Raw genomic sequence first — 10,817 nt, forward strand, 5'->3', positions numbered from 1 at the left:
GCAGAGGGAACATGACAGAGAAGTGATATCATCCGGCCAACGATAACTTCTGACCACTATGAGTCAGAACTGAAACTTTGAAGCACAAATAAAACACTTTTTTTTATTTTCTTTGCTAGGAACGTCTGAGTCCTTTTCTCCTCTGATGACCTATGCTTTCCAAGACTGCCAGAAAGGGAGTCTACCAAAGATTTCCGGTCCTGTCTACTGACATCTGCTGCTACTGCCTCAGGATACATTAACTAACATCGATATCAGATCAGACCTGATACTGAGGCTGTTTATCCTGGCTTTAGGGAGAGGGAGCCTTGGGAATATGAACATTAGGGAAACGACGGACCTGCTATCAGAGAGAAATCACGTCTGACATGCTGACAATTAGTTCATGGCCGATGACTGAGATTCTGCGGAGGGCAGAGGGAGGGATGTATGGAGGGAGAGATAGAGAGGTGGAGGGAGGAAGGGATAGAGAGATGCTGGTGGCAATGATGGAGGGCTGTGGAGTACAGAGAGAGGGATGGATGGAGGGAGGGATAGAGAGATGGCGGGAGGGAGGTATTATGGTGACGATGATGGAGGTCTGTGCTTTTAGAGAAATCTACAGCCGTTCATCTCGGTCTCTCCCTCTAGAGCTCTGCTTCAACTGACCGACGAATCTACAACCATCTACAGTCACATACATCAATTTGATAGACACTAAATAGCCTCTGTTGTACTAAATATGGACATACAACGCTTACCATACATGTATGAGGGTGTACAGTACAGCTGCTTCATGTGTACATTCCTAAAGGGATACTTGGGGATTTTTGAAATGAGGCCCTTCATTTACTTCCCCAGAGTCAGATGAACTCATGGATGTATGTGTTTGTCTCTGTGTCCAGTATGAAGGAAGTTAGAGTTCGTTTTGTGAGCCGACTAGCGTTAGCGCAATGACTGGAAGTCTATGGGTATCTGCTAGCACGCAAAAAAAGTATCCCTTTAATGGAAAACTATTTCCTTGCCCAAGAGTAGAAAAATACAATGTTCCTATTTTCTCCATGCATTGTGTTATCTGTGATGGAGTTTGATTGGCCTAGTGTTTTCGCTGTGTGCTGTTCTTATCAGATATCTATTATGATGCGATTACAGCAGTGATTTCCCCTCGGCATTACTGTGAAACTGGATTGGGAAGTGGAACAATACCCCCACTGTCTCCATTAGAAATGTATTATTTAAAGATGTCTCGGCCAAGCTTTTCAAAAAATGGATACAGAGTGCCACGGCTCTATAGCTCACTACAGGTGCATGAGACATGAACCATATGGAGAGGATTGGAGACAGAAGGCCCTTGTAGATTTATGTCATATCTCAGAAGTACACGCACCACACACCTGCCTGCACGCACACATATCCACTGTTTGTTTGCTGTTGTATTGTTGCTGTTGCCAGTGTCTTCCGTCTGTGTTGTTCGTTTGGTCTTACATTGTTTCTTTTTAATCCCCCGTCTCCAAAGAGGCATTTTTGTCTCTCGCCAGGCCGTCATTGTAAATAAGAATTAGTTCTTTGTTCACGTTTTTTAAAATTATAATATTTAGATCTTCTTTTTAAGTCTCTCCTGGTTTGACAAGATATACAGAGATTTGGTGAGAGATTGCAGTCCTGTCAGGGTTGAGAATGATGTGTGACCGTGTGTATGAACAACCACCTCTGGTATAACCCAACTGTTGTCCAAATGATTACGTGACTGTGGCATACCCACAGAGAACTGTTGGAGCAATTTTAAGCAAGAGTCATGATAGTATTTTTTTTCGGGTGTAGATTTCTCATGTATAAAAATTGTGTTGGAAACACACTTGATCCCTGTTTCACATGCCTCCAGTCTGGTTAAGATGTAGCCCGGGCATGGTGCGTGAGATTTGTGCATGTTTCTCAACCCTGAGGGGAACTAATAAAAAACTTGTGGATCAATAATCTCCCGTATGAGTTTAGGAAGGATTCTGAGAGAAAGGGAGAGGTTGAGAAAAAGGAATCAGGGGTCGGTAGAGATAGAATAGAGAGTGATGAGAGAGAAGGGCTAGAGAGAGGACCCTGTGCAGTTTCAGTCGGACATCAGCAGTCACGCAACCCATCGGAGCAAAATTCATAATATCCATCCTAGCCGTGTTATCAAGGCCCTGGGGCAAGACGTCTACTTCAGATTGGATTTAACAGAGAGCGTCCCATTCACAGAGACAGTTTTCATGGGCAATGATGCTATAATATACTGTAATATCTGCTTTCTGCTTTAGCTATTGGTAAATAATTGGTTTGAGCGTAGAATTGCTATTGCTGCTGTCCCTGACTTGAACTAGTGTTACTGACAAATCCTGACTCAGTATCAATGTTTGTAATGATGGGTCTGGTGTAGAAATACGTTCGTCTCTAATTGGAATCAAAGTATATGACTCTTTATTTACTAAGATAGTTCAACAGCTAGGGTACAAAATACCTTCATTTCAGAACTATAGGTTTAGTTTTTAGGATATTTTTCAGTCAGTATTGCTTGCTGCACAGGGCACTTAGCAGGCATACACTCTCTCATGTTTGAAGTTTGGCTGCCTTCTGAATGAACCCATTGATAGTAGCAAGTCTGAACTCTTTTAAAACACACTTGTGCCAAACGTTTTCCGTTTTAGCCCCCTGTGAAAAGAAGATGGAGGCAATTCCAATAATGGGGAGGAGGAGGTTTGAGGAAGTGGAATTCATTGAGCCTGTCCACAGTTCAGCCCTCCATTGATTCCATGCCCAGGAAATAGTTGTCTGTGGAAAGAAACCTGGAAAATGGACACATATATCCAACCAATCTGTTACTCTGCCAGACACAGAGCACATTTCTGTTTTTCATCAACCACATGTAGGACAAAGGCTCTAAAGTATCTTAACAAATACACTTCAGGAAGTCAAAGAGGGCTGCTAGTAGGAGATAATTGCTTGAACTGTCAAATAAATGTTTTATCTCAATCGGATCACCTGAGTTGAACGAAAAATGACCTGTACATACAAACGTCCAGCTACTTGATCTCTAGGTCTAATTCCTCACTGAGTTCATAGGTCATAACGTCGTACGTAGTGAGTCCTGGCCCAGGTCCATCTCTAGTGGAGATAGATAGTGGATCTTAGTGTCAGAGGAACAGCGTAACAGCAAGTTAGGAAAATGGCAGCTGCCTGTGGAGCCCACTGATGCCCATCAGTAAGGAGGAATGCACAGCAGAACAGGTGAGAGAGAGTACTGTCATTACCCTACACCCATCTGACACCTAACGAGCTGCTAAATGTCCTTTTAATCTACTAAATGGCATGGCCAGATGACAATGACTTTACACTATTACCACTGTAGTGTATGGAGTCCATATGGAGCTCTGGGGCTGGATTTCAACCAACTGCAGATAGTCGGTTTCAGAAGAGTGTCAGATTTGGAAGTGCAGGAACATCACTGTATTCAATGGATAGAATTCCGGGCTCCGATCTCATTCATTTGACATGTAAACAATGTATTAAACTTTTCAAATTGTAGGACTAGTATGCCATAGCATTTGATACTTTGTACAGTGCATCAATGGGTCAAATAATGGAAAACAGATTCCTTTCCCAGTGTTTAATATGACGATGTCTTGACAGAATCATTCAGTGCATAGCTAATGGAGGAGCTACAGTGCTTTCAGAAGGTATTTACACCCCTTGACCTTTTCCACATTTTGTTGTGTTACAGCCTGGATTTAAAACGGATTTAAAACGGATTCAATTCAGATTTTGTGTCACTGGGCTACACACAATACCACATCATGTCAAAGTATAATTATTTTTTAAAACACTTTTACAAATGAATGAAAAAGGAAAATCTGAAATGTCTTGAGTCACTAAGTATTCAACCTCTTTGTTATGGAAAGCCCAAATAAGTTCAGGAGTAAACGTTTGCTTAACAGCTCACATAATATGTTGCATGGACTCACTCTGTGTGCGATAATAGTGTTTAACATTATTGTTGAATGACTACCTAATCTCTGTACCCCACACATACAATTATCTGTAAGGTCCCTCAGTCGAGCAGTGAATTTCAAACACAGATTCACCCACAAAGACCAGGGAGGTTTTCCAATGCCTCGCAAAGAAGGGCACCTATTGGTAGATGGGTGAAAAAAAAGAAGCAGACACTGAATATCCCTTTGAGCATGGTGAAGTTATTAATTATACTTTCGATGGTGTATCAATACACCCAGTCACTACAAAGATACAGGCATCCTTCCTAACTCAGTTGCCAGAGAGGAAGGAAACCACTCAGGGATTTCACCATGAGGCCAATGGTGACTTTAAACCAGTCACAGAGTCTCATGGCTGTGATAGGAGAAAACTGAGGATGGATCAACAACATTGTAGTTACTCCACAATACTAACCTAAATGACAGAGTGAAAAGAAGGAAGCCTGTACAGAATATAAATATTCCTAAACAGACATCCTGTTTGCAATAAGGCACTGCAAAAAGTTAAACTGTAAAGAATTTGGCAAAGAAATTAACTTTATGTCCTGAATTCAAAGCGTTATGTTTGGGGCAAATCCAACACAACACATTACTGAGAACCACTCTTCATATTTTCAAGCATGGTGGTGGCTGCATCATGTTATGGGTATGCTTGTTATCGGCAAGGACTAGCAAGTTTTTGGGGGGATAAAAATAAATGGAATAGAACTAAGCACAGGTAAAATCCTAGAGGAAAACCTGGTTCAGTCTGCTTTCCAACAGACGCCGGGAAACAGATTCACCTTTCAACAGGACAATAACCTAAAACACAAGGCCAAATATACACTGGAGTTGCTCACCAAGACGACATGAACGACTCAGAATGTTTCTGAGTTAGCTAGTTATAGTTTTGCTTAAATTGGCTTGAAAATCTATGGCAAGACTTGAAAATGGCTGTCTAGCAATGATCAGCAACCACTTTGAGCACATAAAAAATAATAATGTGTAAATGTTGTACAATCCAGGTGTGGAAAGCTCTTAGAGACTTACCCAGAAAAACTCACAGCTGTAATCGCTGCCAAAAGCTATTCTAACATGCATTGACTTAGGGGTGTGAATACTTATGTAAATGAGATATATCTGAATTTCATTTTCAATACATTTACAAAAATGTAGAAAACATGTTTTCACATTGTTCTTATGGGGTATTGTGTGTAGATGGGTCAGGAAAAAAACTGTTTAATCAATTTTGAATTCGGGCTGTAGCACAACAAAACGTGGAATAAGTCAAGGGGTATGAATACTCTCTGAAGGCACTTTGTGGCCCCGGGTGAGTCTGATGGAGTTTAAAGTGAGGAGATGAAAGGGTGGAGCAGAGATGGGTGCCTAGGTCTCTCTCCCTCTTCCCTCCCCCTCTTTCTTTTGATCAATTAAAATCCCTGTTAGGCATCTGCAGGGATGCGTAGGCCTGTGAATACCAACGCATGAGAGGAGACACCTCCTTTAATCTCTCTCACTCCCTTTCTCTCTCTTTTGTTCTTTCTCTCTCCCTTCCACCTCCCTCTCTCTCTCTCCACTCGGGCAGCACACACGGAAAGGTTAATGAATCGAGAGTGAAGTCTCTCTGCCTGTGGACAATGTATTGAAGAGTGATGGAGTGTGGATAGGTCATTGTAAAGGCAATGTAAGGAACGGGTTGTTAGTCTACTCTACTGTTACGAAATGCCACTACCAATCAATCATCTCATCCATTTTGTCTCCCTATTTAAATCATGGCGTTACGGTGAACACACTGAATGAACCATTACTTAAAAGAGCTTTCATGATATGTCTCGTGCCTGCCGTATGTAGCCTATCTGAAAGTGAAGCAGATGATTTAGAGGCCATATCATCCCTTCTGTTTACCATAAAGTCGGAGCTTTTGCGTATGTGAAATACACAAAAGGTACAACAGAACAGAGTGGTCCAGTACGACACAAGTGTGACAACAACCAATCAGATGCTTTGAAACATCCACCTCTTCTATGATTCTGATAGTAAATATTCCATTGATCCAAACTGTAAAACACGACCCAACCCTCCAACCCCCCCCCCCCCCCCCCCACACACACATCCCAGTATATCGCTCCAGACCCTGTGATGTGAATTATTAAACACAGTAGTGTTTGCACATTTAATGAATATTCAGACCTTTTTACTCTCTCGCTGTCCGTCCCACCCACTGTCATCATCTGTATTCATGTGGCATGGAGGTGGGAGGTTGGTGAGGCTGGCATTCGTTGACAGGAGGACGTGACTGGCACACTGATACCTTTACTGGCACACTAAGACCACTGTTCTGTCCTGGCCCTCCACACTACCTTACCAGCAGGTGATCACACACAGGGGCTGACCAGGTAAGAGAAGACAGACATCGGGGACTGGGGAGAGAGGGATGTAGGAAATGAGAGCAAGAGAGAGTAGCAGCTATCAAGTGCAACTTCGATGTGGCTAAAGCTGTTGGAACAAAGAAATAAAGCTGCATTATTCAAATTATAATCAATCATTCTACAGTAAAATGGTCAAAACATCCCTGGATCTTCACAAGTTTATAAATCTACACACCTGTCAAGAAAATGAATTCAATGACCCCCCCTGATTTGTGCCGTTCTATTTTGGTCATTCAGCAGAAGCTCTCATCCAGAGCGATTAGAGTTAAGCGCTTTGCTCATTGACAGATTTTTCTCTTAATCAGCATGGGGATTCAAACCAGCAACCTTTCAGTTACTGGCCCACCGCTCTTGACCACTATGCTACCTGCCTTCGTTCATGTATTTAATGCTCTTTGGCTTGCTATGCGTGCCCCAACTCCATTAAATGTCTCTAAAGCGCAGCACACAGCACAATATTCAGCACAGTTCACTGCTTCAATAAATGATGAATCAAATTCAGATCCCTGGGAATTTCAATTGCAGGTGCATCTTGGATGAGTGTGATTTGAATATCGGATCAAGGCTCCCCCTAGTGTTAAAAGCCCCTTTAAATCGTGTAAGAGTTAAACAGTAGATTAGATCAAATCAAATCAAATGTTATTTTTCACAAATCTGCCGAATACAACAGGTGTAGACTTTACTGTGAAATGCTTCCTTACAAGCCCTTAACCAACAATGCAGGGTTAAAAAGTAAGAAAATGTAGCAAATAAAAAACTAAAAGAAATAGTAACACAGTGAAATAACAATAACGAGGGGCTATATACAAGGAGACCCGGTACCGAGTCAATGTGCAGGGGTACGAGGTAGTTGAGGTAATTGAGGTAATATGTGCATGTAGGTAGGGGTAAAGGTGACTAGGGAATCAGGATAGATAATAAACACGAGTAGCAGCAGCGTGTGTGAAGAGTGTGAAAGGGTGTCTGTGTGTGTGTTTTGTGTGTGTGTGTGTGTGTGTGTGTGTGTTGGAGTGTCATTGTAGTAAGTGTGAGTGTGTGTGTATAACCCAGTGAGTGTGCATAGAGCCAGTGCAAGAATGTCACTCTAAATAAAACAAAGTGGCACCTTTGACAGAGTACACACACACACACACACACACACACACACACACACACACACACACACACACACACACACACACACACACACACACACACACACACACACACACACACACACACAAACACACACACACGTCAATGTAATGCATAAAGGTACATGTTGTCATCACTACTGCTTAATGCCTTATTTCAACTAGAGTAATTCAGCTATTTGTCTGCTATTACTGAAGTGTCATCCTCACCTTTTCTCTCCTTTGTCTCCAGGGGCTGTTTGTACCTGTAAGCTCCCATTTGTCATCAATCACAGTGCAACTCTGTATAGAGGTCAGGTACTGCACACAGGGACCTACCTTACCTCCATCGTACTACAACCCTTGGAGGGACAGTAATTATCAAATCACTCAAGACCTGCACATACTCTCTCCATCCTTTGAGTGTTCGGAAGAATCTATCATTCATTCAAATAACTTATACATGTTACACATAGACTCGACATCCCCATAGATAGAATATGCATTACTGTAAGGGGGATGGACATGATATCTATAGTTATCATGCCATCTAATGGTACATTTGAGTATGACTGCTGGATTCTGTTTTTACTCCCATTCCGCTCCAATCCAGTAGGTGGCAGGATTGCACAAACACAATAAACCTTTGCTGTCATCTAGTGGACATATTGCTCTATTGCCCTCAGCTATGTCTAGACTATTGTGGTCCATGTTTTCTGTGTTCTAGTGTACTATAAAATAGATGGCTCTCCTAATCTTACACTTTTCCCAGTCATATTCAAGGTTAGAACTACCTTCCTAGGGCTTTTCATGCTTCTAGCCTTGATTTGCATTTTTGATAACATATCTACATCATTTCACTTTTTAATGTCTATAGTATTGCTTAAACTTCTTATGGCTGCAATCCCGTTAACGGGATCGATATGACAACAGCCAGTGAAAGTGCAGGGCGCCAAATTCAAACAACAGAAATCTCATAATTAAAATTCCTCAAACATACATGTATCTTATACCATTTTAAAGGTAATCTTGTTGTTAATCCCACCAAAGTGTCTGATTTCAAATAGGCTTTTCAGCGAAAGCACCACAAACAATTATGTTAGGTCACAGTCAAGTCCCAGAAAAACACAGCCATTTTTCCAGCCAAAGAGAGGAGTCACAAAAAGCACAAATAGAGATAAAATTAATCACTAACCTTTGATGATCTTCATCAGGTGACACTCATAGGACTTCATGTTACACAATAGATATATGTCTTGTTTGATTAAGTTCATATTTATATGCAAAAACCTCAGTTTACATTGGCGCCATGTTCAGAAATGCCTCCAAAATATTCTGAGAAATTGCAGAGAGCCATGTCAAATAACAGAAATGCTCGTCATAAACTTTGATGAAAGATACATGTTTTAAATAGAATTAAAGATACACTTGGTCTTAATGCAACCGCGAACCAAGATTTAACATAAATCTTGAATAACGTTCCAACTGGAGAATTACATTGACTTCAGATGAGCGATGGAACAGAGCTCCCTCTCATGTGAACGCGGATGGTCAGGTCATGGCAGACCTCTCATTCGGCCCCCCTTCACAGTAGAGGCATCAGACAAGGTTCTACAGACTGGAAGCCGTAGGAAGTGCAAACTCATCCATATCTCGCTGTGATTTCAATAGGATCTTGGTTGAAAATCGACCAGCCTCAGAATTCCCACTTCCGTTTGGATTTTTTCTCAGGTTTTTGCCTGCCATATGAGTTCTGTTATACTCACAGGCATAATTCAAACAGTTTTAGAAACTTCAGAGTGTTTTCTATCCAATGCTGTTCAAAAGAGGACATTGTATTATCATATCTTCGCTACTCCCTGACGAAAGGCCATGCAGCCCAAACGCGTCAGAGTTTTTAAACTTTGTTTCCATTGAACATGCCATACAAATAAAGGCAGTTTAATTCATTATATGAAGTGTGGTCCTCCTTTCTTTTTGAAAACCTTATAAACAGTTGATTAAAACGAACAAAACTATGACACTGCGGCGAGATGTTTCAATGAAAACTTTAATCTTCTTCTAAAATGATACGATTATTCAGATGTTACAATTGTACAACCCGGCATCCTTTCTATGCCTCTCAATTGTCAATTTATTTCCCAAAACAATTTGCAGGACATTTAACAGTGAACAACAGTGATTTTGGATGAAAACCGTTTAAGTCCTGTTGGAAGATATCTGTGGGAGAAGAGTGTTTTTGGTTTGAGGTCAGATTATTTCAGAAAGTCCTTGTCACATCGAATGACTCAACATGGCACTAACCAATCCCTGTGGACAAAATGGGGATTGAGAGAAATCAGTGTAAACTCAAAAGAAGCTAAAGAAATCTAGAAGTAGTAGTCCCCAGTATGACCAGCGGCTACTGTCCTCCATGTCTGTACCGGCCTTATCAATGCCCTGTAGCACTGGGTATTACTGGGTTATAAGAGGGTAAAGGTCAGACCTAGGTCCAATACGTTAAATACTTGAGGTGCACTTCATTTAGCTTGACTAGCATGCAGGTCGGGTGAAGTTTGCACTTTTGCTACTATTCTATTGGTTCCATTGTACCAGACAAGCAAAGCACACCTCCAGTATTTGACATAGACACAAGTCTGAATCATTATAATTACAGGTTATCTAACAGGCACACTGCGGAGACTGACTGACTACTGATAAAGTCTCTCAGTAGACTGAATATACAGCATTCCCACTACGTTCTCCACCTATTCTATTCTCTAAGGGTATTCCCCAGGGTATTCCCCAGGGTATTCCCTAGGGTTAGGGGCAGGCAGCCTTGATATTCAACCACGCCAGTGTTCAAATTCGTCTTCACAGACACTATGGCGGTTGGGAGGCTTAAAGAGACTCTCCTCACAGGCCCTCGTCACTGTGACCTCACCGTGACATCACGTCAATGACCAATCAAAACACAGGAAATGTTGTCAGAGGCAGCACTATACGACTTTTAGAGAATACAAAATAAACAACAACGTTCAAGTAATCCCATGGTCTGAAAAATACAAAATCAAATGTAGAACCATTAAACATTTCAAACCTTGCCCATATTACTTAGGTATAAAACCATTCAAATCTTAATAATTATAATAACATCGTAATAATAATGCCAGTTTGTGATGCCATTATTATGTGGTAGCAACTTCCAAGGAGGTAAGAAAAATGGCATGCACAACAATGTTGAATAATAAAGAACACAAAATAATACAAAATCATATCCAATCTATTCATAATAATCATAAATAACGGATGTTTGTCTC

This window comes from Salvelinus namaycush, chromosome 38 (assembly GCF_016432855.1).
Source record: "Salvelinus namaycush isolate Seneca chromosome 38, SaNama_1.0, whole genome shotgun sequence".
In the NCBI taxonomy this organism is placed as follows: Eukaryota; Metazoa; Chordata; class Actinopteri; order Salmoniformes; family Salmonidae; genus Salvelinus; species Salvelinus namaycush.